The sequence below is a fragment of the Lagenorhynchus albirostris genome, chromosome 2 (assembly GCF_949774975.1).
Source record: "Lagenorhynchus albirostris chromosome 2, mLagAlb1.1, whole genome shotgun sequence".
NCBI lineage: Eukaryota > Metazoa > Chordata > Mammalia > Artiodactyla > Delphinidae > Lagenorhynchus > Lagenorhynchus albirostris.
Window position 1 is genome coordinate 11829147 of NC_083096.1, and position 19223 is coordinate 11848369.

The following is a 19223-nucleotide window of genomic DNA, read 5'->3' on the forward strand; positions in this document are numbered from 1 at the left end:
GTATAATCTTACTGGTATGCATCCTTGATCCCTTTGCTCAGCAAATATCATAAAATCTACACAACATATGACTCAAAAATATTTCCTTCCTAACACACACAAAATTTGTTGGATATTCTGTGAGTTATAGCAGAAGTTTAAAAGTTCATAATTGCTTAAAGAATTCACTGAAAGGAGAAGACAGTTTGCCTTTGCACATTAATAACTCAGCCAGATTTGCTATCAACCTTCAGGGCTATCATCACAAAAAGCTTTTTTTTTTTTGAGTTTTGTGCTATTTACCAATGTTGACACCACTGACAGATGAATTCTGAAAATTTGATTAACTGTGTTCATAATAAATTTACACTTGGTGTGTGTGTTTGTTCATTTATTAAATATTTATGCAACAGTTGGTATTTTGAGGTAATTGTTAAGATGATCAATCAAAAAGGAATCCCCTGACAAAATGAATAAATTAAATATGACATTCATGCATTTTATGATGTATTTTATAAATTGACCAAGCATAATATGGAGATTTGGTGGCAAGTTAGAAGCAGAATCCCTATTCATAAATGATTTAATATGTATTAACTTTCCATGTAAGATATTTCTGCAATGGTATATATTACACAGATGAGTAATAATATATTTTAAAATATCTTAATTTATTTTTAAATAAAATTTGCTGAGATATAACATATACAAAAAATTCTACTGACTTCTGTTTTCAGCGCAGACATATAAAGAACTTGGAAGGTGTCTCTTAGGTTCTTACAACAGCAAAAATCTCAACAAAATGAAAATCAATGGCTTTTCCTGTACCTATCAGGTAAGTGAGGCAAGGGAAACCACCACCATAAAATCTGGAGAGATGGTTGAATTTAGAGAGTCACAGGAAAGTTCTGTTTCTAGAGCAGAAGCTGCTCAGGCCATAGTGGTAGGAACACAAATGGTAACTGACAAATTCCTGGAGACTGTGTGAACCAGCTTGCAAGTTAGAAATTCCTTAGCTGCAGTCTTGGGGGAGTTACCTTACTTTCATGGGGTTAGCCTCCAGGAATCTTACCAGGTTTTCATGGTTAAGATTCAAGAACCCCACATCCCCTCAGAGAGATGAGTTTTTAGATAAAACTTTAGAACAATATGCATGAAAGAAACCATAGGTAATTTGGACTTCACTAAAATGAAAACCTTCCACTCCTCAAAAGACATGTTAAAAGAATAAAAAAGACAAGTCACAGAATGGGAGATAATATTTGCAAAACACATACCTGTTAAAGAATTTGGATCCAAAATATACAAAGAAGTTTTAAGTCTAACATGAAGGAAACAACTAACCCAATTAAAATCAGGTGAAAGATATGAACAGACACTTTACCAAAGAAGGTGTACACATGGTAAATAAACATTGGAAAGATGACAACATCATTTGTGATCATGGAAATGCAAATTAATTACTACAAGGAGATACCACTATGTACCTATTAAAAGGGCTGATACCCAAAAAACTGACACTACCAATTACTGGTGAGAATGCAGAACTACAGGAACTCTCATTCATCGCTGGTGGGAATACAAAATGGTATAACCACGTTGAAGACAGTTTGGAAGCTTCTTGCAAAGTTAAACACAGTCTTATCATACAATCCAGCAATCCTGACCCTCACCATTTACCTAATTGATTTGCATAAAAACAGATGGTTACCATATATACACGTGTGTGTGTGTGTGTGTGTTTATACATGAGTTAATGTGCACATGTACCCCCTTTCTCTGTCCACTGAGAGATCCTAGGAGTGACTATAGTCTGGTAGCAAAAATCATACTTTTTACCCAGATCTAGGTTTCTAATATCATTTTCCAACAGAGTAACTCCAGCTCCTTGGAGCAAGGTTTTTTTTTTTTTTTTTTTTTTTTTGCGGTAAGCGGGCCTCTCACTGTTGTGGCCTCTCCCGTTGCAGAGCACAGGCTCCGGACGCACAGGCTCAGCAGCCATGGCTCATGGGCCGAGCCACTCCGTGGCATGTGGGATCTTCCCGGACCGGGGCACGAACCCGTGTCCCCTGTATCGGCAGGCGGACTCTCAACCACTGTGCCACCAGGGAAGCCCCACTATAAATGTACTTTTGTAGCTCAGAGTATATTTAGTATATTTAAGATCTGAGTCTAATTCCCTGCATCTAGACCTACCATTTATCAACTGGGTGCTGGGCATTTTCCTAAGCCTCAATTGTTTATTATTTATTTTTTAACATTTGAGGATAAAGCTACTTTATTGTAAAGCTTAAATGATGTATTGTATAGACATTATTTGATACCATGATTTTTGGGGAAAAAATATTCTTAAAGGATTGCTACTATAGTTTTCTACCTGCAAACAGAACTTACATAATTATGTAAATCTAGCATTTAAAAATCTTTAATAAACAAATTAGAACTGCGACTCTTTTCCATTTTCAGTCAAAACTAAAGCTCAAATCACCGAATACAAAAATTTAGGTTTATATTTTTGTAAGCAGCACATTGATAACATATGTATTTGTCTAATACCAAGTCTGTGGATTAGCTTTTGATAACATCTTAACCCAATTTGGCATTTCTACGTATGCTTAAGTGTCTAGACCAATATTTTGCAGTACATATTTTCCTGATGCTGAAAATGTTCTTTATTTGTGTTCTGAAATATGCTAGCCACTACCCACATGTGGCTTTTTAGGACTTGAAATATGACTGGTGTGACTGAATAATTGAATTTAAAATTTTATTTCATTGTAATTAATGTAAATGTACAATAAATAGCTGCATGTGGCCACGTGTAAGTACTGGGGAAAAAAAATCTAAACCAAAAATCATTGGTATCTAAATAGATCAAATAATTCACAGAAGTTTCCCAATTACTCTTATTGTTTTTAATCAATGTCAAAGTGATCATTTGCCTTTTTATCTCGAAACTTTTTCATTGTCCCTCATTTTTTACCCTAGAATATATCTTAGTAGATAACATTATGCCAAAAGGAAAAAAAAAATCACATAAAGCTAATGGCAAACCATAGTAATCATAAGTTTTTCTTAAACTCTTTGATATGGTTCAACAAATAATTTTGTGTTTTTAGTGTAATCTCTGTGTCTTGATTTTATTATCTGTAAGATGCTGATAACACTAGGAAGACCTACTCCATATAATTTTGAATTAGCCAACCAAAGGAATGCATACATGATAACATATCATGCTTTACAAAGCGTGAAGTCAGGATAATGAGGTGGTTAAGAGCAAGAGCTTGGAGGTCAAACCAGTCTGGGCTCAATGATAGCACTGCCATTTAATAATTGTACTGCACCGAACACACTATTTACCTGCTCTAAGTTTCAGATTCATCATCTGTAAAATATCAGTAATAATGCTGAGCTTCAAAGATGTTTGTGTAGATTAAGTAAGACAATGTTGATAAAGCCCTTGGCACTGAGTACAGAGAGGTTGGCAAAAGGTAATAGCTCAAAAGAGCAGCCGTGTTAGTGTGGTTACTACTGCTGTTGTTATAAAAACATGAGAAATACAACTTCTTCTGACGATTTTTTTTAAGTGCTGATTGTCAAGTTAAAAGATATATCCCCCAACATATGAATTCAAAAATAATTTGAGTAGACTTTGCTTTAATTATAAGACAACTACGGTTAGTGATGATTTTTTAAATTAAGCAGATGGAAATCTCTCTGAAAAAGACTGAAGATTTTTAAAAACTGAAACAGTGAAAAAAATAAATAAAATAACTATAGAACACAAAGGTGATGGAGTGTCAGAAATGGATGAATGCCTTCTGGCTGCACTGAGGCACCCATGCAGTACGTTTTTCAGCAATCTGCACGTCCTGAGTCCCCCTTAGGCAGTAAAAGTAAGGAGTATAGTTGACTGATCCTAGAAATTATGATTAGTGGCTTGGCAACACAGCCATTTTTGTTGCCTGCTTTTTGTCTAAATTTCACATGGCAAATGTCCTAAATAAGTAAACTTTTCTGAACTCTCTAATGAAAATTAATGAGGTGTCTGGCTAAGTCACTTGGAATTTGGGGGGTTGCAGTGAAGACACATCCTCAGATGACTTTAATTTTTAGAGTTCTTCAAAGAATATACAGGAAAGTAAATGAACAGAAAATGTTCTCACTTTGAACAGTTTGAATCACTATTTAGCCAGACATAAAACATGATGGTGTTTCTCAGGAGCTTGAAGATCATGGAGAAAAAAAAAAAAACAAATGTATCTTTAGCAAACCTCCAGACCAAGACTGCAGTTGCTTCCCCTAGCATCCCACAATTCAGTGGATTCAGCCCACAGCCCTTCAAAGTTCTCCTTACATTTCTGTTTATTTCATGGACTCTGATGAGTCATGGTTTCAGCTAACTTTCTTCTCTTCACTTCCACATTCTCGCATCATCTACTTTCTTCCCTGTTTGAGATTTGAACTCCTTTACGAATGAATTTTTTTTTTAATAGTCATTCTCTATTATAGGGTCTTTTTATAATCAAGTAGTTACAAGAAAATGATTAGGCCACTTCCTAGCTATAGATCAGCTGCTTTGGTGCCATTTCCACTCATTGTTCATCCAGTTAAGGTTAGAGCTTCAGGGTTACATGCTACAAAAACACAATTGAAGAATAAAGTGATCTCCAGAGCAATACTGTTAGCTAGCATTGCTCTTGACCTTTCAAGTACAAATACTTTTTTCTTTTTGGTAGAAAAATATATGACAGGTTTATTTGCAGTTTGCTTAGACTCTCATCTGAAAATTTGCTCATTACATAGCTAAAAACGTATGCACATTTTTAGTCATAAACTCCTCTGGGTGTGTTAATGACATGTCAGATCTTACCTGTAATGACATGAAATCACTTTTTAATTTTTAACCTACCATTTTAAGGAAAGTACACAAAAAAACCCCAATTACTCTTGTAAAGAATTAACTAGTACATTTGGAACTACATTATTTTCTGAACACAGTTCCATTTTATGATTTTTAAAAATAATTCTCTATTTCAAAACTGCATTTTTGTAGAATAAAGTTTAATAATGTCAGATTCATGAATAATATCTACTTGTGGGAAACACTGTATTACCTGTCAGTTAGAAAATTAATCAAGGTAGAATAGTTTACATTTTGATCCTTAAAGATGATGTAAATGGTATTATTTAATTAATAATATACTAAAAATTACTCATAATTACATAAATCTGAGGCTGAAATCACATTACTTGTGGGTTAGATATTTGGTGATCTAGATCTTATCAAAGAAAAATTTCATTCAGATATTTCAAAATATTTTGCATAAAAATTTTAGGGCATAATTCATAAATCATTTTCTAGTCAAGACTAAAAACTAAATTTGTTTTTACCTACCCAGTGTTATCTACAATGGATGTTTTTGCTAAAATTGTAATAAAATATATAAAAACATAAGGTTAAAGCATTTAGCATAATCTCTTTTCTTCTATCCAAACAGTTAAAAAATTAATCAACAAGCATTTTATTTTATTATTTATTAATTTTTATTGAGGTAAAATTGACATATAACACTGTGTTAGCTTCAGGTGTACAACATAATGATTTGATATTTGTATATATTGCAACATGTTCACAACAAGTCTAGTTAACATTTGTCACCATGTATAGTTATAGAAATCTTCTCTTCTTTGTTTTCTTCTTTTTGAGGACTTTAAGATTTATTCTCTTAGCAACTTTTAAATACACAATAGAGTATTATTAACTATATTCCCCATGCTGTACTTGCCATCCCCATGACTTATTTATTTTATATCTGGAAGTTTGTACCTTTTGACTCCCTTCACCAATTTTACTCATCTACCTCCTACTTCCAGCTCCACTCCCAGCAACTATCAAACTGTTATCTCTATCTATGAGCTTGTTTTGTTGTTGTTGTTTGTTTATTTGTTTGTTTAGATTACATCTGTAAGTGAGTTCATATGGTATTTGTCTTTCTCTGTCTGATTTATTTCACTTAGCATAATGCCCTTAAGGTCCATCCATGTTATCACAAATGGCCGGATGTCACTCATTTTTATGGCTAACTAGTATTTCATTGTGTGCATGTGTGTACATATACATACACCGCATCTTCTTTATCCGTTCATCTATCGATGGACACTCCAGTTGTGTGTGTCCATATCTTGGCTATTGTGAATAATGTTGCTATGCGCATTGGGGTGTACATAGCTTTTCAAATTAGTGTTTTCATTTTCTTCACATAAATACCCCAAAGTGGAATTGCTGTATCATATGATAATTCTATTTTTATTTTTTTAAGAACCTCTATAGTGGTTTCTACAGTACCTGCACCAATTTACATTCCCACCAGCAGTGCACAAGAGTTTCCTTTTCTCCACAACCTCGACAAAATTTATCTCTTACCTTTTTTTATAATAGCCATTTAACAGGTGTGAGGTGATCTCATTGTGGTTTTGATTTGCATTTCTCTGGTTAGTGATGTTGAGCATCTTTTCATGTGCCTGTTAGTTGTCTGTATGTCTTCGTTAGAAAAATACCTATTCAGATACCTGCTAATTTTTTAATCAGGTTGTTTGTTTTCTGCTATTCCATTGTATGAGGTTTTATTTTTTAAATGTATTTTGTATTTAACCCCTTGTCAGATATATAATTTGCAAATACTGTTTCCCAGTCAATAGGTTGCCTCTTCATTTTGTTGATGATTTCCTTTCCTGTGCAGAAGCTTTTTAGTTTGATGTGGTCCCACTTGTTTACTTTGGCTTTTGTTGCCTTTGCTTTTGGAATTAGATTCAAAAAGTCATTGCTGATACCAATGTCAAGGAACTTACCACATATGTTTTCTTCTATGAATTTTATGGTTTCTGGTATTACAAACATTTATTTTTAATGCAGACACTCACAAGGAATCTGTATTGCTAAATTTGAATTCAGTGAGTACAGGGTATATTCTGACAATATGGGTCTTGAAATTCATCCCTAAGTACTTACAGTGTAATCTTTGGTCGATCATCAGTCAGTAGAGCCACAAAAGCATGATTCATAAAATAAAAAATGGACACATTAGACATTATAAAAGTTAAAAAATATCTTTTTTCTGGAAGTCACTATGAAGATAATGAAAAGACAAGCCTTAGGCTGGGAGAAATTATATGCAAAGGAAATATCTATAAAGGGTTTGTATCAAGAATGAATAATGGGGACTTCCCTGGTAGCGCCGTGGGTAGGACCCCTCGCTTGCAATGTAGAGGGTCCGGGTTTGATCCCTGGGCAGGGAACTAGATCCCACATGCGTGCTGCAACTAAGAGTTCGCATGCCGCAACTAAGGAGCCCATGTGCCACATCTAAGGCCCAGCAAACCAAATAAATAAATAAATAAAAAGAATGAATAATGTACTGTCAAAACACACACAAAAAACAATTCAATTAAAAAAATGGGCAAAAGATATGAACAAACTTTTCACCCAAGAAAATAACAGCAATTGTGCATTATTATCTGTTATTGCATAGTAATGTTGACGCACTTAGCAGTTTAAACAAAATACCTTTATCATCTCACAGTACCTGTGGGTTGAGAATATTAGCAATGGCTTAGCTGGGCCCTCTGCTTCAGAGCCTCTCACTAGACTGCAGTCAAGATATTGTCCAGGGCTGGGGGTCTCTTGTAAGACTCACTGGGTGAAATATCTACTTCCAAATTTAGGTGGTTGCTAGCAGGATTCAGTTTCCTGCAGTTGTCAAACTGATGGGCTCCTTTCTTTGCTGGTTGTTGGCCAGAGGCTACCCTCAGCTCTTTGTCACATGAGCTTCTGTATTCTGTTGATTAGAATTAAGTCACAAAATCACCTCCATGCTAAAAAAAAAAAAAGAAGGACAGAGATTTTACACAAAGGCATGAAATATAACAAGATGTGGGGATAACTGGGGCCATCTCAGAGTCTGCCTGCCACAGTGAGCAGATATTCACATGAAAAGATGTACACTATAGGGTTTCTCTAGTGGCGCAGTGGTTGAGAGTCTGCCTGCCGATGCAGGGGACATGGGTTCGTGCCCCGGTCCGGGAAGATCCCACATGCCGCGGAGCGGCTGGGCCCATGAGCCATGGCCGCTGAGCCTGCGCGTCCGGAGCCTGTGCTCCGTGACGGGAGAGACCACAACAGTGAGAGACCCATGTACCACAAAAAAAAAAAAGAAAAGAAAAGAAAAGATGCACAATATAATTTGTCTTTAGGGAAATTCAAATTAAAACCACAATGAGATGGTGCTAGCCATATATTATAGTGGGTGAAATTTAAAAGGCTGATCATACCAGGTGATGACTAGTTCCAGAATAACTGGAACTCTAATACATTGCTTGTGAATATGTAAAATGGTACAACCACTTTGGAAAACATCTTGGCAGTTTCTAAAAAAGTTAATCTTATACCTACCTTATGATTCACCAGTTATTCACTTCTAGGCATTTAATAAACATGAGGAAAGAAAGCACAAGTCCATGTACAAGAAAGTCCATAGGAGTTTTTATTTGTAATAGTCAAAAAACTGAAAAGAACCCAAACAAACATCAATTTATAGAAGGACAAACAAGCTGTCATATATCCCTACCAGCAATACAATGGAATGAACTATTGATTTCTACAGCGTTGATGAATGCCAAATAATTAAGCTGAATGAAGGAGGCCAGACCGAAAAAAAAAAATACATATGGTATGATTCCATTATATAAAATTGTAGGAAATCCCAAAAAATTTTTAGCAACAGACAGCAGAACAGTGGTTGCCTGGGGATGTGACAGAGAGTCTGGGAGAAGTAAGAAGAAGGGATCACTGAGTCATGTAGATACGCTTGGGGTGATGCATATATTCCTTTTCTTGATTATGGTTTTGCTTTCCTGGAGTACACTTATTTTGAAACAAATGTACTTTAAATGTGTGCAGTTTAATTTCTCCCATTGCATACAAAAAAACATCCATTTCAACCCTAATTTTGTTTCTGCCTAGTTCCCTCTTCAGAAAAAAGTCATCCAAAGGATTGTCTAGACTCAGTTTCAACTTCCGCTTTTCCCACGATCCTCTTTAGTCAGTTTCAATATTTTCCATATTCTTCAATCAAAACTTCATTTTTCAAAATCGCAGTGACATCCATAGACTAAGTACGGAATCCATTCTCATCTTGCTTGACCTAACAGTAGGATTTAATGCAGTTGATCCTACACTCTTTCAAAGACACCATTCCCCTTTGATTTTAGCATACCATGATCAACTGATTTTCCTCACAGTTTCATTTTCTAGTTAGTTCTTAGTCCCAGACCTTTAAACATTAAATTATATAAAATGCTTACAGCACTACTTTTTAAATTATTAAAGGATTATATTAAAGTATACAATTTAAAAATATTATTTAAATTATTAAAATTGTCATTTAAAATGTGAGAATAAAATTCTGAGTTGAAAAATGGGTATTATGCTCTGAGAATATGTAATTTGATATTAGGAGAGTCAGTTAATTTCCTTAGTACTTAGTTTACTTATCTATAAATACCATATCCTTTAATTCTATTATTAATTACATGTGGTAAATTAATGACTCATACATAGTCAATTAACCAGATGCATCCCTTCAGTATGGCATAACACAAATAATTAATAAAATATGTGTTGAGACATAGTAGACCCTACTTTACAAACTAAAATTCAAATACATATGGATATATTATCTTTTTTTACAAGGGTCTCTATATATAGAGAGAGACAAACTCAAGGTTATATTCTACCTTTTACAGTGGTATTCATTGTACGCTTTAATTATAAGAACATTTATATTTATATTATTCACTTACTTATTTCACAATTTAGAGATGGCTCGAAATGAAAAGAAAAAATTTAAACTATATGTATTAAAATATATTATCTCACATAAAAAATATTTTGACTTCACTGCTGTCCCTTATCAGAATGTATGCTAACTAATTAAATGTTATTTTAAAGGACTTACAAAATGAAGATTAAATATTTTCCAAGTGTAGTTTGTAAAAAAAAAAAAAAGAAAGGAAAAACAACATGACATCCCTTGCTCTTGCTGTTCCTTTCGTTCCCTAAATTTATAGCTAATTTTCACAAGTCATAAAGTTCAGGATTACACATCCCCCCACCCACAATACTTCCCAGCTTTTAAAAGAGCTTAACAATTTATTATAGCAATTTAGCAAAAGTACTGCTGCTTCCTGTCAGAATTTACTGGCATCTTTGCTCACAAGCTGAACATAAAATATGTCAATGTGACCCTTATCAGTATCCTTGACGCTTGACATTGATAGCACATCTCCTTTCCTCCAATTTTATGTGCATGTTTGATAGATCAGCTAAACCTGGAATGCCTTTAAATTTCTATAGTGAAATTCTTGGATTTGCAGAAAACAAATTCCTATGAGAAGAACAATATGTTGAAACAAAACAGAAAACTTAATAGAGACGATTTATATAACCTGCTAAAATTAACAAATATTAAGTTATATTTAATAATCACATCTAACTTTAAATCAAGTAATTTATAATTATAGGGAAAGTATACAACAGAATTTATGGGATTCCTTCATCAAAGAAGAGTGACGTGTGTTATTATCATTCTCTGGTCCACTTCGTATTTCTCTCACTAAATTATCCAAGAATAATAATAGTGATTTCTCTCCAGCGCCCTCACTCACTTTTTTTTCACATGCAAAGATGTGGACCCCAGTGGAAAATAATATCTAGGCCCATCAACACCTTAACAGTTGGTTCATGATACTATAAATGAAAACTGTTTTCCAAATAATGTTAGTATCTCTCTCTATCACCTCTGTGTCATCATTTGCATGATCTTATAAGATTTAGAAGGCCCTGAAGGCTGCGGTGCTTTTGTTCCTTTGCTTAATAACTTCATGTGACATTAACATCAATAATCTTCACTATTTACATGCCAATAAAGCTCATATATTGGGGAGCTTATGCTCCCAATAGAATATTGTAGGAAATGAAATTTATTTGTAATACTGGAAAGCAGAGTTTTTAAGGTAATGAAGAAGTTATCTTTACCATTTATCCTTGATTTTGAAGGTGAAATTTTTCAGTGATTTATTTTACCTGAAAAGTTCTTAATAAACTTTATTAAAATAACACTGTTATAATATTTTTCTTTTATTATTTATTTGTGTATCCTAATGTCAGAGGTGAAAAGCCCAAACTAATATAGAGAAAATTTAATTACAAATACGAGAAGAATGCTAGGTTGTCTGAGAGAAGCATTTAGACAACATAAATATGTATATCATTGTATATATATATATATATATATACACACACACACACACACACACACACATGTATGGTGGTGTATATTGAAATTTATTTCTCTAAGATACTGATTTTATTTAAAATTTGAAATTATTTTAGTTTTAAATGTAACAAATTTTAAAACTTATAGAGTGATAATATAATTGCACATGTTATAAAAGGCACACAGTTTATTGCCTGATAAGTCAATTATTCTATTTGGAGGCTAGCAGCATTTTACTTTCTTATTGAGACTTGGAGTCCCATTAATAATAATATCCTTTATGCAGAGGGCCATGCCCTGACAATAGCAGGCATATGTAGCATGAGGTTGTCCTCACACTGTGAGGCCCTCTCCACTCTGAGCCAGATGAGGCTTTTATTCCTCACACTCTCTCTCTTTGTGCTTATTTGTATCTGATGTAATATCTTCCAAAAGTGACCATGACAACTACATTTTTTATGCTCTTCCTTTGTTCTCACACAAATACATCAAAAACAACTTTAGTTTTTAAAATGTATTTCATGCTTTTTATCTATATTCCTGTGGAATAATCTGGGTCCATATACTTGTGCTCTTCCAGGTAAAACAAGGTAAACTTCTGCTCTCTGGACTAAATGCCCACGACCACTGCTCTTCCAAGCATTATTTTTTTTTTTAAATTAGAAGTGATCAAACGTATATTAACAACTTTCTTTTCAAGTTAACCACATTTATTTCAAGAGAAAAATTAAATATTTGGCTCCTGTTATCAAGAATTATCTCAATGAAAAAACGTGTATTTAAAAAAAAAACTTTAGAAGAAATTGAAAATACCCTTAAGTTACTACTTTAAAAAAAGTATACTCTCATTTCTTCCAAATTTCACAGAATAGGTAAATTCCATCAATTTTGTTTTAAAATTTACAAAATTTTTGAAGCCTTCAACATCAAAATGTACAGTAGCAGAGCTAAAATAATGAAGAATGAAGAAACAACAACAGAATCAAACCAGTAAAAGGATTCTATAGACCCATCTAACCAAAAGTACAGGTACGGACTCCTGATTCAAAGATCAACAAATCAAATTCATAACATATGGTATAAACCCCCCACAAAAGTCGAATAGGATTTATTATACTTGAATGAAATTATAGGTTGAGAGTCAGAAATCAATCAAGTTAACAAATCAAATTAGTGGTTGTTTATGAGGAAATTATACTGCTAATGTTGTGTTATTTTGCAAGGTATTTAGAGGAACACACGGTATTCTAAAAGCAATTGCTAATATAGTTACAAGTCTTGTCATTGAAGTGAACTCATTAAAAAAATCATAAGGAAATGAAGAATGGCTTTAAAAAATATTCAGGGATAGTTGTTTAGGTATTGAGGGAAAAAATTAGATTCCATATCACATGTATACAATATTTAAAAAATAGAAGATACATTTGTTCTTCTTTTGCTCCTAAAAGAGCAGATGTTTGAACCCCATGCATTTTATTTTAAAATTTAGGAAATGCTTACAGTTTCCTACATTAACATTTACACTAGCAGAGCTAATCTAATTAAATACAACAAAATCAAAACAAAAAGGATTCTCTAGACAAATCTTTTCTCTTGAATAAAAGATATGATTTTTAAAAGCCTTTAATATACATACATTCAAAGAAAAAATATTTTAAATAATTCATTTATTTGAAAATATTTGCAGAGCACTTACAATCTGCCAAATGAATTCAACTCTTGGAGATAAAGGCGGTGCAAAGTTGTCCATTTTCATGGAGCTTAAGTCTAATGTGAGAGAAAAGAAGTAAACAAGGTAAGAAAGAATAGCAGGAATTGTAAAGATTCAAAAATTAATAGGGATCCAGATCCTACAGTGTCTTGTAAGTCAAACCAGAGACTTTGAGTTTACTTGAGTGAAAAGTCACTGAAGTGTTTTATCATTTTTTTAAGTGCTGTGATACGGCTCAGATTTTTAATTGCATACTGTGGTTGCTGTGTGGAGATTTATTTGAAAGAAAGGCAATGACAGAAGCTTGGACCAGGAGAGAATAGAGCTATTTGGTAATTTTGAAGATCCCTGAAACAAGATTTTATAGTAATTCTTGTTATTTCCCCAAGAAATTTCTGCAGTAGAGCTTTGCACTTGTGAAGGAAGTAATATAGTTATTGGGTAGTGAGCGCGGGAAGGTGCATTTCAAAACACCATTTGGAATTACTGTATTTTAAAGATGCAGATGACAGAGTTTTCATACATTCCAGATGTCGAAACTTTTGTGTGTGTGTGTGTGTGTGTGTGTGTGTGTATTTGTGGGGTGTGTTTAAAAGAGAAAGAGAGACACAAAGAGAGACATAGCAACAGAGACAGAGAGAATTAAAAGCTGACACCAAGAATAATGAGCCAAACAACTAGAAAAAGGGAGTTATCTTTAAACTGGACGGAAGAGCAGGTCTGGGGAGAATCAATAGCTCAATTTGCATATATTAATTTTGAGAGTCTTAATAGACATCAAAGTGGAGAAGTCAGAGAGTGCTGGGCATAATGCCTAGTGCTCAAGTGTGATGTTAAATACCAGGAAATTAAGAACACAAAAGTTAGTAAGTGTAGACAGGAAAAGAGAGGAAGTCAAGCCCCGAGCCTTGAGGTTCTCTGACAGTAGAAAATAGTCAAGAAGAAGAGAAGCCACCAAAGAGGACCAGGGGTAATTATCAGAAATGTTGGGGGGAGGGGGAGAAACAGGTTAAGTATCCAGTTCTGTGATTCTATCAAAGAAAGTTCAAAAAAGGAGGGAGGAATCAACTATACCAAATGCAGCTGATTCCTAAATTAAGATGAGGGCTGAGAAGTTTTCCTTGGATTGATACGTTAACAATGCGGATGTCCTTTGTATTTTGTTTTTTAACATCTTTATTGGAGTATAATTGCTTTACAATGGTGTGTCTTTTGTATTTTGATAAAAGCAATTTTGTTAGAATTGCGTAGGTGAAAAATCTATCGAAGTGGGTGCTTAAATGAATACCCAACCTCTGTATTCTCAAGAAATTACTTATTGGACAGCAGAGGCACATAGTGTATTAACTTTACTTCTGGGCTCAGGGCACACTGAACATATGCCCTCACATGCCCTGCTTTTATCTAGCTACTTATTCCATTCATTATCTTTTGATAATCTAACACTTGCAGAAGCACTACACATCTTATTAGTAAACTTCATAAAGACAGTTACTAGAGATTGTTGGAGAGGATATTATTCTATGTAATATCTTGTCAGTAACTGATGGGCAAGTAAGATGATAAAATGTCTTTGGAAAAACTGACAAATCCTCCTAAATTTGAACATGGAGATATCAAACACACAGGAATTTTATATTTTGGTGTATTTCCAAGGGAAAAAAACAGGGAACTTGTACTAAAATGTCTGCAGTACATCCACTGTGCCTGTCGGTCACAGTTGCAAATAAAATGCAAATATTCATTGACAAAAGAGTGACTGAATAGTCTTTCATAGTCCCAGAGTGGAATATTATGTATCAGTCAAAATAAATAAATAATAGCAACACAGAAAAAATATGCATAAGTCTTAACAACTTAACATTAAATTAAAAAAGTAATTCTCAGGATTATCCAAAACATAAACTTTTTTATAAAGTTAAAAAATACTCTTGTGTACAAACATAATATATAAAAAATGTGTTCTCAATATAAATTAAAAAGGTAAAATGTATGAAATTAAAACATACTTGGTAGAATGCCATATAAATAGAATACATTATATAAAGAAGAAAGCGGGGCTTCCCTGGTAGCGCAGTGGTTGAGACTCAGCCTGCTGATGCAGGGGACACGGGTTCGTGTCCCGGTCCAGGAAGATCCCACATGCCATGGAGCGGCTGGGCCCGTGAGCCATGGCCGCTGAGCCTGCGCGTCCGGAGCCTGTGCTCCGCAACAGGAGAGGCCACAACAGTGAGAGGCCCGCGTACCGCAAAAAAACCCCAAAAAGTCAAGATATTATTTCAAAATATTGAGGTCAAGCATGTGGCCTGCCAAAGGAGGCATAGCTGACAGTATTATTGAATAAGGAAAGTCCCTGAAGAAGGAACATGCTTTTTATTTTGTTGCCTTAGCTTAATATGGCTTATCCTGACTCTAAAATTCATAGTTTCCAAGTTGAGGGGCTTAAAATGTGGAAGAAAAATAAAGGTATGCTACCTTTTATTTCTTGAGTTCTCTGAAAATAAAATGTTTATAAAGAAGTTCATAAAGGGTGATATAAATAACAGCATTATGGGAAATAAATCATTGCTACCAGCCTGGTTTGTAGGTTAGCCCAGCAGTTTTGAATACACATCAGATATACAAATTTCAGATAGGTTTCCGTAGAGTTCAGGAGATTCTTGGCTTTCCATCCTGGTGGATGGTAGCAGTATATCTACTGGTGCCAGGATTTTTATGATTTTGATTTTAATTAAATCCTCACAAAAGTTCTTGGAAATGATTACAGCTATCTTCATTTTTAGAAGTGAGTAGAATTAAAAAGGGCTTAAGTAACCTGCTAAATGCCACACAGTTATTTAATTGCAACACAAGTAGTTAAGTCCAAATCCAACTTGATCCAAATTCAAACTCACCTTACTATATTGAAATGCCAGTGCTTTTTGTGGAAAGACATCTTATTAATACCATGTTAGCAGTATTTATTTCCTGTAGAAATAATACATGAATGAAAACATAAATATGTGGGTAATTAGCTTAATTTCTTAAAGAAATTAATGAAGACGCAGGCTAATTATGTATAGATCACTAACCATTGAGTGCCAACAATAATATTCATAGGTCACAGAGAAGATCTATTTGAAAAAGAAGTATATGAACTAGAAAAATAATTGCCACTTGCATTAATGAGCATCATCAGAAGCAATGACAAAGATACATTAATAATTAAATTTGAGAAATACAGTGTTTAAAATATATGAGAACAAATAATACATCCTCATGTTAATTAAATGAAATTGTTTCAACATTTAAAATAGAAGCAAGAATACCTAGGGATTATAATGTACTTAAGAATTAAAAATTAAAGAATATTTTGGGTGTTTTTGTTAAGAATAAGGACTCAATACCTTAAAAAAATGAAAATTCATTATTCCCTACAACATTGAATGCCTATGAAAAAATAGGACCGTAAGCTCGGTAATTAGAAAGTTTAATTTTACATACTTAAAAGTCTGTTCCCTCCATCAAATTCAAGGGTTAACTCACAGAAATATTCTAAGATTATAATACCCCAGCTCTGTGGCAAACTAGAAAGGACAGTATGATAGAAATGCACTCATCTAAACATTATTATTTAAATAATTTAGTACCTTTCCATTTGCCTTTGCATATTTAAAAATGTAAATGGATTTCTCATATTAGGAAGCATCCTTTTCTGAAACCCAGGTGAACATAATGCATGACAAGAGAAGAACTATTTTCTTCAATAAAAAAGAAACTCTGGATGCTAAGTCCTAAAGATATATAAATTATTTTATGCCAATATGTCACTAACATTTTGTTCATTAAAATAAAATGTCATTGATATTTTAAATGGCCTTTCAATGATTAATAACATTTTAGTTTTCTTTTTCTCTCTTTGGAAACAATATTGGAATCTCAATTCCAAAAATACTAAACTTTACAAGCAATATTAACAGAATATACAATTGAAGTATTGAAATATATTAGAATATAGAGATTGGAAAAAAATGAAGAAACTTTTAGTTGCACAAAACAGTTTATGCAAAATTAAGAAAGCTACAGAGAATGTTTAAAGTACATATTCAACTTCAGTCTAATGTCTGCTGTAAATAATGTCCTTTCTCATTAAAACAGAAACTGTTCATAGAAAAAAAAAATCATGTTGTATTAGGGAATAATCAACATAATTTTTCTCATTGAGTACTTACTTGTGCCTGGAAGTTTTATTGGTTCTCCTTTTATGTCCATATGCCCTTGATAATTTCTGTTTTAGGTTTCCCTCCCTAAAATTATTTCCTGAGGAAAGTAGGGGTGGGTACAGTGCATGTCTCATTCAATATCGAATTATGCAATGCAGTGAAAGTTACATATAGAGTATATCTGGAGTTTAACATTAGATATTAGGAAAAAATGGTTCAAAGATTTTTTCCCATGAGGTGAAATCATTATTATATATATTTTTTAATGTGCTGATGAAAAGGCCTTCTCTTCGTACTATAGCAGAAATCCTTGTGGCACAGCTATAAACAAATAAGTTTAAAAAATAAAGAAAAGAAACTCACAGAGCAGAGCAACATTCCCGAACTTAATACATGGATGGGAAAGTGCGTAATCTATTATTCAAATTCTACTGCGGCAAATTCAAAACAAACAAACAAAAATCAGTATTGGGCAAATGTCTAAAAGCATAATTGTGTTCTTTCTGTCTCTAGCTACAAAAACTGTGGTAATCACAGACTCATCTACAAAACTGTGGATAAGAGTGCACAGCGAGAGCTGCCCTAAGGATTTGTCCACATAGTGCAAGGCAAGAAACTTGATATTTCCCCTCTGGCTTATTTTTAAATGCATAACCAGTTAAGAGACAGTTAAGAGTCACTAAAAATTACCCTATTGGGGGTCCCCACTTATGAAGTTACCAAGTTGTCACTTCATTTAAAATTTGAAGACAGTCTTATACTGAGTAGAAAGTCCTAAAATGTTCAGCACTAACATCACAGAAAGTCATACATCTTGCTTCTTTCTTTGTTTAGTACGGAAAATATCTTTCCAGGAAATTATGGCAGGGGTTGGTAGAGCAAAGCATCAAGAGAACTTTAAAATGGCAGCTACAGCTTAACTACACAGGCTGACAAAGGCAACGCCACATTTACATCAGCTGTTATGATGTCTTCATTGCGATATTGTGTTTGTCTTCCAACTTCACCATCTGCCTCCTGGTTTTAGTTAGAGCTTTTTCCGTAGAACTGTATGCTATGAATTTAACGTTTAGTACATAACACGGAACACGTTTTCTTAACAATTCTTTTCACAATCTTTTCTAATATAAGTCTTTCAAAATTCAATACCTACTCATTGGTTTCCTTCTCACAAGGTATCTGTCACTGAAGGAAAGTTCCAGTTGATGGATTTAAATCTGGCATGATATCCCCACATTCCACTGAAACTGAGAAGATATGAAAGTAGAAACATAAGTAAATTGAGCAAATGTATGCAAACCACAAAATATTGTGCGTATGTTTCTTGAAATATGTTTGTTTTCTTTTAGTCCCTTACAATTAATTCTAGAATCAGTCTTCCTTTCATCATTTTAGTCTTGTCAAATGAGAACCCTAAAACCTTGGTGATAAGTAGCAGGTGATTGACAGCTTGAATAATCAGCTGAATTGAACTTAACTTCCGAAATCAGTTAAACTTCTTTTAGCTAGTTATGTTTGTTATCATGCCAAGAGGAACCAGAAGCCGCATCTGTTTTGTATGAATGGTTTTTGGGGAAAAAAATCTACAAAATGTTCATGTCTCTGAGTGAGGCTTTCTTGTGGAGAGAGAAGAAAGTGACAATAGACCACAGAAATAGATCATGAGAAAGTACCGAATATCAGCATTCTTTCTATTTGGAAATCAAGAAAACAGTTTGAATTTTTTTTTTTTTTTTTTTTTTTTTTTTTGCGGTATGCAGGCCTCTCACTGTTTTGGCCTCTCCCGTTGCGGAGCACAGGCTCCGGAAGCGCAGGCTTAGCGGCCACGGCTCACGGGCCCAGCCACTCCGCGGCATGTGGGGTCCTCCAGGACCGGGGCACGAACCCGTGTCCCCTGCATCGGCAGGCAGACTCTCAACCACTGCGCCACCAGGGAAGCCCACAGTTTGAATTTTTTAGCAAGGAATTTCAATTCTTTCAGGAATTGAATGGGAT

General features: G+C 33.9%; 1 non-coding gene across 1 annotated transcript; it reads left to right on the plus strand.

Moving 5' to 3' along the window:
- Positions 1-3652: 3652 nt before the first annotated feature.
- On the plus strand, positions 3653-3734 carry LOC132516559 (small nucleolar RNA SNORD79). Its single transcript, XR_009539385.1, has one exon. It is a non-coding gene; the product is annotated as a small nucleolar RNA SNORD79 (small nucleolar RNA).
- Positions 3735-19223: the final 15489 nt, after the last annotated feature.